General features: G+C 32.6%; 1 long non-coding RNA gene across 1 annotated transcript; it reads left to right on the top strand.

Annotated features, from left to right (window-relative positions):
- Window positions 1-905: 905 nt before the first annotated feature.
- On the top strand, window positions 906-1,642 carry LOC141365036 (uncharacterized). The gene is made up of 3 exons (XR_012370333.1): window positions 906-1,187; window positions 1,285-1,489; window positions 1,598-1,642. It is a non-coding gene; the product is annotated as an uncharacterized lncRNA (long non-coding RNA).
- Window positions 1,643-10,147: the final 8,505 nt, after the last annotated feature.

The raw sequence follows: 10,147 nt of genomic DNA, 5'->3' as shown, positions 1-10,147 counted from the left end.
ATGTACATCAAGCGGGTAAATATCAGTGGACTATTTCATGTTGCTACTGACCCACTGTAGGTAAGCGCCAAGCTTTGATTGTAATCATCTCATCATTTGACTCTCCGATGACTGCACGCGATTAGTATAGGTCAATGCAAAATTAAAAACATGTTAATTTATGCAGCTCTATGTTTTTGATACATGTAGCATACACTGTTTGCCATTTTAGTGTGTGTCATGTGTAATGTAGACTTAATGTCATGTTTTTTTCTTGTGTCAATAAAATAAAGTGTGTACAATTGTTTGTTTATCAATGATAATTGATGGTTACGTATGAATTAAAATTACTTAAGTAAGTTCAACTAAATTATTGAGTTAAAAATATTCCAAAAATGTCAGTTATATGTACATAACATTTTGAATGTTATTGACAATTTTTTTTACACTTCACTAGGGAATTGTATTGCAGTTCTTTGATGATATGTATTTAGTTTGTTTACGTGGACTTCATTAATAATGACTACTGCTATTATTTGTGATTACATCTTCTCAATTTAATTGTGTATGGAAAACATATAATTATTAAAATATAGGTACTACATTTTACACCTTTCATATTTACTTAATATTTTATAAGTGTAAAACTGTAAAAGTTTTAACATTGGTGCGTGTGTGTGTAAATGTCGTATTTGTAAAAAAAAACTATATAATTTCTGCATTGGTGGATTGCTTTGGATAAAACCGTCTGTTAAATGTTTATTGCAGTACCCAGACATCAGATGATTCAGGGTCGGAGAAGGACCGGAATGTCTGCTACCTTATGTTGATTAGAAAATGTAGACTTTTAGAAGAAAGAAGAAAAGGATTCCGGTGCTGTCTGTGATGTTGAATAGTTGATGAGAATAGTTTGACTTTTAAAAGAAGCACGATGTGACGGATTCTGTGAAAATCTGGGCATGTATAAGAGGGGCTTAGAAATAGTTCAGTTAAAGTTGTATTAGGTTTGTAGAACTCAATTACGTGTTAGCTGGAGGTAGGTTTTGTTTGTATTGGAAAAAGTGACTTGGTATTGCAGATTCAACTCTTAATTTAATTGTTTATTTGATGTTTTTACAGGTAAAAAGGCATACAGTAGCCCTACAAAAATTCCCCGTGTGGACGGAGAAGAATTTTCTCAATTGAGAGACAAGTTCCGCTTAGTAGCAGTAAGTACTTAGATATTTGTATTTTGGAGAATGAACAATTTCTTTTCAAAATGCCTGATTTATTTATCTTGATTATTTTTTGTTGTTGTTTGTTTAGTATTCGGCATTGGATCCTGCAACACCCAGGAATCGGGTCAAGGAGGAGGTCACGGAACTCGGAGTTCTTGTGATGAGGAAATTTGGTGGCATGGATACGGAAATAAAAACTTTGAAAAGAGATTTGGGAAAAGCAAAACATATGCTAAACAACATGGAAACTGAATTGGAGGCAGCAAAGGTAGCTCAGGATTTTTTGAGAAATGGTACAGTATATCATGAATGTTTTTATTATAGTGTATAAAGTGTATTGTGTTTATATTGTGGATTTGCATGAAAGTTTCATTGTAAATAAATGTATGTTTTATTTTCAGATGTCCTTAATCCTGAGCAAGAAGGAGGTTCCGTTTTGAGAAATGGTAAATAATCAATGTTTTCGTTACATTGTAAAGTGTAATTGTAATATTGTGGAATTGCATGCAATTTTTTGTAATTAAAATATGCTTTACATTTTCAGATGGCGTTAACTTTGATCAGGAGGAAGGGTCTGTTGAGGGTGCCATATCGACTGTGACAGAGAGGAAGCGGCATATTGAAGTTCCAAAAGTATTTGTTTGAAAAGTTTTACTTAGTTTGTTATTGTAATTGTATATGTATATAGTGTTGTTTTATATAATAAATATTTTTGTGATTTTGTGTTTGTGTTTGGTGAAGTGAGTTTTTGCAGTTTTTTGGTAGGCCTTATATGAAAAATTGCAGTGTTAAATGTAGTTATAATGGACGTTTTTATTATAAGGAATGCCTAACTTGTTTGTGTGATTTAAAATGAGTGAAATAAAAGTAATTACAAATGAAGCAGTTAAATGTTTATGAATAAATCCTGCTTGTTAAATCAAAGATTTAAATAATACTAATGAACAAATGTTGAAATATTACATTTTATAACAGCCGTGTTAAGGCACTTAGCAACTTTAATTTGTCATGTTGTGTATTCTTTAATCAAAAATATAATTTAAAGTTTAATGGTAATCAATGTTGTCTTTTTATCTGGGTGTCTATCCAACTAAAATGATAAGTAAAAGATAAATTGAACGATTACATGCATTTCATTTTTGTAAACCATATCTTTCTTGCAAGTATAACTTAATGTGCCTTGTGGCATATGTTTGATTTTACGATGTTGAGCGTACTGTATGCTTACTTTCATTTATTAACAATTAAAGATTTTACTTAGAGTTTTGGAAAATGTAATTTTACAATGTATTAAATAGTAATGTTTAACGTAATGTTGTACAAAGCTGTAGGTATCAAAGTAGCATAACATTGAATGTATTTTTTTCATTAAGTTTACATTTGTATATCATATTTTTAAGGTCATGCGGTCGGCTGCAAGAGCTAACATGCAGTTGACGTGAAATTACTGCGAGAACAATTAGAGAAATCCTACGAAGGGATTTGCTTCAAATCCTTTTTGTTACCTTGATATGGGTTTCAGCGCCACGTAAAATCTAACATTGGACAAATACAAGACAAACGGCAATTAGAATTAGTTGTTTACAGGTAAATAATGCGATCACGCTGCAAATTCCTGTGTGTAATTGTCTGTGGTAGATAACACATTTTTTTTAAGAATGTAGATTTTATGATTTCTTGACGTTGAAAAATGTAATTTTACAATGTATTAAATATGTTTAACATAATGTTGCACAAAGCTGTAGGCATCCAAGTAGCATTACATTGATTGTATTTGTTTTTCATTAAGTTTACATTTGTTCATCATATTTTTATCTCATGCGGTCGGCTTCAAGCTAGACTGGGTAGAACATGCAGTTGACGTGAAAGGAGCACGAAGTGTAAAACTCATGCAATACATACGCCAAATTCCACTTTGGCGTGCATATGATACGCAAGTCCTTACCATTCACTTAAACGGGGCATCTTTTTTTGTCATTTTATTTATTGGTTTCTCAATTTTTTTGCTATTTTTTTTTTACCATTTTCGCTTGGGTTTAGGGTTAGAACAACTTTTTGTTATTTAAAAATAACATCCTAACCCAAACCCCAACTCTAACCCCAACTCCAAGCGACCATGGCTTAAATATGGACAAAAACATGGAGAAACCTGTATATTAAATAACCTTATTAAGCAAATCTGAAATCTAACCCTAAACCCAAGCGAAAATGGTTTAAAAAACAGAAAAAAATTGAGAAACCAATAAATAAAACGACAAAAAAGATGCCCGTCTAAGTGAATGGGAAGGACTGGCGCATCACATGCACGTCAAAGTGGAATATGTATTGCACGAGTTTTACACTTCGTGCTATTTATACGCAACCTCAGGAGACTGGGTAGGAAATCACTGCGAGAACAATTAGAGAAATCATATGAATTCAGGTATTTGCTTTCAAATCCCTCTTGATATGGGTTTCAGCGCCACATAAAGACAAATACAAGACGAACAGCAATTAGAATTGGTTGTTTACGGGTAAATAATGCGATCACGCTGCAAATTCCTGTTTGTAAATGTCTGTGGTAGACAACCAATTTATTTTTAAGATTTCTTGACGAAGGAATTTTGTCTTTTATCAAAGAACGTAAAATCGATCTTGGGAAATATTGCCAAATTCGTGCTAAATTATTATTGCTCAAATCATAAACTCTCAAGCATTTTTGTAATTAAAAATACTACCGGTTACCTGGAATTAATCAAAGGACTGGATATTAAATAATATTGCCCTGTCATTAAGGCATCAAAATGTGCAAAAAACACTTGAAACACAACAATATTTGTAGGCTAAAATGTGTCATCTGCCTTTCTATGTCTTTTTTTTAAGTGGACTGCATTATTAAAGACTATTGCTGTCCTTTATTATTTTTGTTCTTAATTTAATTTTGTTTTCCAAACGTATAATTATTGTAATATACTAGATTTTACAGCTTTCATATTTCTTTAATATTTTATACGTGTAAACATGTTTCATAAAAAAATATTAGATCGTAGTAAAAGTTTTAACAATGTAAATGTTATATTTGTAAAAACTTTATATTTGCTGCATTAGAGTATTGCTTTGGATAAAACTGTTTGCTAAATGACTAAATGTTTATAGGTATATCAGAGACAACAAATGACTCAGGACGGAAGATGCACCAGAATCGCTAGACGCTCCGTCATTGCGCCAAGCTTTGATTTTACCCATCTGATCAAGACTCTTTACAGACTGCGCGCTCAAAACCGGCTAGACGCGCTGTCTCTGCGCCAAGCTTTGATTCTTCTCATGTTGACCCTCCAATGACTTCACGCTGAACCTTTCTCGCTAGACACGTTGTCTCTGCGACAAGCTTTGATCTCAACCGTTTCATCATTAATCTCCAAAGACTGCACGCGATTAGTATAGGAAAATATAAAATTAAAAACGTGTATAAATTTGACTAAATATCATGTGTTTTCTTGTTAATGAAGTGTTGTTGGTTTATTATTGATACTTGATTATCTAGTGTGAATTATAATCACTTAAGGTAATAATATAGTATGTATGTATGTATGTATGTATGTAATAATATTCTGCAATATATATATATATATATATATATATATATATATATATATATATATATATATATATATATATACACATACATATATAGCTTGTTATAATTATATATTATATTAATTATAAATTATACATACATACATACATACATGCATATATAGAGCTTGTTATAATTTTTGTATATATATATATATACATACATATATAGCTTGTTATAATTATATATTATATTAATTATAAATTATACATACATACATGCATACATACATACATACATACATACATATATAGAGCTTGTTATAATTTTTGTACTTTTGATATTTAAATATTTGACGCAATTGATTTCATGTACAGGAATATTTTTATTTTATGATTTCTATTTGTGCTGAGCAATTATGAACAATCGGTAAAACAGAACTGCTAGCAACAATTGAGTATTTGGAAGGGCAGAGTGGCTCCTCCCCTTATCTCACTTCGGATAAAAGCTAGTGTTCCGGTTAGTGCTTAGACATTTGTCGAATTCAACTGATGTGCTTTTGTTAAAACTTGAGAGTCCTGGTTGGAGGTGCTAGAGCGTTTGAATACACCTGTGGATATTTCTTTGGAACAGTTAATAGAGTTTCAACAAAGTTTGAGGTATGTGAAAAAATTGTTATTTATTTGTGTCAATGATCCTTGTTAAGGGTTAACCATGTCACTTGTATAAATATATTGATGTGAAATAATGCTGCGTAATGAGGTTGAGGTTATTGAGATAATAGTATTTTTAATGTTAAGTGGTCATTGGTTGTTATAATTAAAAAGATTATATAATTATGTTGGCTTGACAAAGCCAACATACTGTTCTTCGATCTAAGCTTATTATTATTATTATTATTATTCTTCTGGTCCACACTTTTTCTAACAGTAACTCCTCCTAGAGCTTTCAAGCTACACCCACAAAACTTTACAAAACTTTTAAGACTGGTACGTAGATTTATGCTATATCTTTTCTAACTGATGGGACCTACCGAATTCCTAAACGGGGCGCTCAAACACCCCAAATTTTCCATTGACTTAACATTGCGACAAACTTTGACGGGTCATAGCTGCAAGCGAGAAATTTGTAGAAACTTGTGGGTTACCACATTTGAAGAGGCTGGCAGGCTCTGTAAGAACATACATCACATTGGGGTGTAAGTCTCACCCCTGGGGTGTAAGAGGCACCCAAATTTCCCCATTGACTTATAATGGGGCAAGGAACGTGCCCATATAAGGGAATAAAAGCGTCCCAGATGGAATATCTTCACTTTAGAGTGTCGTAGAGACATGGGGGTGGGCTCATTTTACTCAGGCATCCAATCAGTCTCTCTGGATCGTCTCATAGCTGTTAAGCCACGCCCCTAGCAACCATTTTTGGGTACCCTAGCAACATCTCCCATAGACTGCCATTATAAAATGCCCAGATGGATATCTTTGCAGCACAGTGTCACAGAGACTTGGGGGTGGGCTCATTTTACTCAGGCATCCAATCAGTCAGGATTCTTATTGAGGTATTAAGCCACGCCCCTAGCAACCAAATATGAGCACCCTAGCAACATAATAAACAAAGCCTTATATCTCTGGATCCGAACATCATAGAGACATGGGGGTTGGGTCTTTTGGTCATGTTAGCCTTATGCTAGTTTCATGCTAAGTCATACTAGCTTCATGCTAGTTTCATGCTAGCTTCATGCTAATTTCATAATAAATCTTGCTAACTTCATGCTTATTCATGTTAGCATCATGTTAGCTTCATGCTAATTAATGTTAGCAACATGCCAACTTCATGCTAATTCATGTTAGCATCATGCTAGCTTCATGCTAATTCACGTTAGCTTCATGCTAATTCATGTTAACATCATGCTAGCTTCATGCTAATTCATGTTAACATCATGTTAGCTTCATGTTAGCATCACGTTAGCTTCATGTTAATTCATGTTAGCATCATGCTAGCTTCATGCTAATTCATGTTAGCATCATGTTAGCTTCATGTTAATTCATATTAGCATCATGCTAGCTTCATGCTAATTCATGTTAACATCATGCTAATTCATGTTAGCATCAAGCTAGCTTCATGCTAATTCATGTTAGCATCATGCTAGCTTCATGCTAACTTCATACTAATTCATGTTAGCATCATGCTAGCTTCATGCTAAATCATGTTAGCATCATGCTAGCTTCATGCTAATTCATGTTAGCATCATGCTAGCATCATGCTAGCTTCATGCTAATTCATATTAGCATCATGCTAGCTTCATGCTAATTCATATTAGCATCATGCTAGCTTCATGCTAATTCATGTTAGCATCATGCTAGCTTCATGCTAATTCATGTTAGCATCATGCTAGCTTCATGCTAATTCATGTTAGCATCATGTTAGCATCATGCTAGCTTCATGCTAATTCATATTAGCATCATGCTAGCTTCATGCTAATTCATGTTAGCATCATGCTAGCTTCATGTTAATTCATGTTAGCATCATGCTAGCTTCATGCTAATTCATGTTAGCTTCATGCTAATTCATGTTAGCATCATGCTAGCTTCATGTTCATTCATGTTAGCATCATGCTAGCTTCATGCTAATTCATGTTAGCATCATGTTAGCTTCATGCTTATTCATGTTAGCATCATGTTAGCTTCATGCTATTTCATGTTAGCATCATGCTATCTTCATGCTAATCATGCTAACTTGATGCTAGCTTCATGTTAACCATGCTAGCTTCATGCTAAATCAGGCTAGCTTCATGCTAATTCATGTTAGCATCATGTTAGCTTCATGCTTATTCATGTTAGCATCATGTTAGCTTCATGCTATTTCATGTTAGCATCATGCTATCTTCATGCTAATCATGCTAACTTGATGCTAGCTTCAGGCTAATCATGCTAGCTTCATGCTAAATCAGGCTAGCTTCATACTTAAACATACTAACAGCCAGATAGCCTACTAAACTATACATCTGTCAAACCTTTTTAAACGTACAGGCTACGCTTTGGCAAGCCAACATAAAGTTTGTCAACAAACTTTTCTATCTAGTTTCAAATTACTATTGGATATTTTTGCTAAGTAATGTGTTGTTATGAATAAAAATAAATGTTTAAATATCTGAACCTTTTATAAGTTTACACAAACCTGTTGAAATTATTGAGTTTTTTAAGCGATTTAGCTGAAATTTTCATTGATTTCCCTTACAATACAAAGTGAATTCCTTTAATGGTTGTATATTGAAATCGGCTAGACGGTATGTTTAATGGTCGTATATTGGAATTGGCTAAAAGGTATGCTTATTTGGTCTTGTGCGGATATTTTTGCTAAAATGGTTGGAGGTCGTTTGAATACACCTGTGGATATTCCTTTGGCACAGTTAATAGTGTTTCAACAAAGTCTGAGGCATGTGAAAACATTTGTTATTTATTTGTGTCAACGATAGTTGTTAAGGGTTAAACATGTCACTTGTATAAATATAGTAATGTGTTGTTATGAATAAAAATAAAAGTTTAAATATCTAAACCTTCAATAAGTTTACACAAACCTGTTGAAATTATTGAGTTTTTAATGTGATTTAGCTATATTTTTATTGATTTCCCTTACACTACAAAGTGAATCCCTTTAATGGTTGTATACTGGAATCGGCTAGACGGTATGTTTAATGGTTGTATATTGGAATTGGCTATAAAGTATGCTTATTTGGTCTTGTGCTGATATTTTTGCTAAAATGGTTGGAGGTGCTAGACATTTGAATACACATGTGGATATTCATTTGGAACAGTTAATAGAGTTTCAACAAAGTCTGAGGTATGTGAAAACATTTGTTATTTATTTGTGTCAACAATAGTTGTTAAGGGTTAAACATGTCACTTATATTAGATATTGATGTGAAATAATGCTGTGTAATGAGGTTGAGGTTATTGAGAAAGTTTTTTTAATGTTAAGTGGTCATTGGTTGTTACAATTAAAAAGATTATGTAATTTCAAATTACTATTGGATATTTTTGTAATGTGTTGTTATGAATAAAAAATAAATGTTTAAATATCTGAACCTTTAATAAGTTTACACAAACCTGTTGAAATTATTGAGTTTTTTAAGTGATTTAGCAAAATTTTTCATTGATTTCCCTTAATGGTTGTATATTGGAATCGGCTAGAAGGTATGCTTATTTGGTCTTGTGCTGATATTTTTGCTAAAATACAAAGATTAGGGATGGACCAGTATATTTGAATGTTCGTTCCGTGGGTTGACATATATATATATATGACCAACATCCATAGCCAACAGCCACCAAACGCCACCAGTATAAGATTGCTTCAAACGGAAAGCGCTTCCTGCTTTGGCATTCACGCTAATAGTGTGTAAATAAGGTTCAGTTTCTTGCAAAAACTGATTGATTTGCTTCCCAAGACGTCAATATGTCACACGGAATTATGGGGGATAACTTTTGTATTGGATATATATGCTTCAGCTCTTAAAGTGTGCGGACCGGTTTACTTGCATTACGGAGCACTGGGGTGTTTGCAAAATATCATCTTTATTGTTCTACTGATGAATAAACGTATTGGATGGTGTAAGTATTATAAATAAACTTGATTTTGAAAGTATGCCGCCGTTTTATTACAGTTTGTTAAACTACTTTAATTTATTTTCGTTGTTTTATAGACCATTTCAAAAGATGTAAACAACACTGGTCCAGAAGCACTTCTTGTTTCATTTTGGGACTGTTTTTTTATTTTACACATATATAATTTTCTTTAAGATGTTTGTTTAACTTTTTGACTCAGTTCTATGTGTTTTGTTGGTTGTATTTTATTCCAACGTTTATCTAGTGTTAAAAACTGAAACAGGAAGTGCTTCTGGCCCAGTGTTGTTTACATCTTTTGAAATGGTTTATAATGGCCTACGCTTTACGTTGTCAGTAATTATTGTGCTGTTAATTTCTGATACGGGAATGTTTCTTTGTTAGAAAAATGTTAGGCTACCTTATTAAAAGTATTGCTTTTGTATTTTGTTTAACTATTGCTGTTCTCGCAGGACATAAAATGTTGAGTGTATATTTTGTACTGCCTTCTATTGGCTGAGCAGCGGTTTGTAATTGAATTTTAGGATTTTTTTAAAATGACTTGAATCTTTGAAGTGAGTTGGCTTTCTTATACATGACATAAGTTAATTAATTTATTGATCCTATTTTGCAATTTCTTAAACTTATGTTTAATAGGTTTTGTCAGTTCACGTTTGTTGCACTGAATAAATAAAGTATGGATTTACTTAAAAATATAGTGCTTCATATTTGCATCCACATTTTTAAGTGGAATTGAGGACAAATTTATTTAATAATTATATTTGGTTTAAAAGAAAATA

This window comes from Misgurnus anguillicaudatus, chromosome 1 (assembly GCF_027580225.2).
Source record: "Misgurnus anguillicaudatus chromosome 1, ASM2758022v2, whole genome shotgun sequence".
Lineage (NCBI taxonomy): Eukaryota > Metazoa > Chordata > Actinopteri > Cypriniformes > Cobitidae > Misgurnus > Misgurnus anguillicaudatus.
This window is presented reverse-complemented; position numbering and strand designations above follow the sequence as displayed.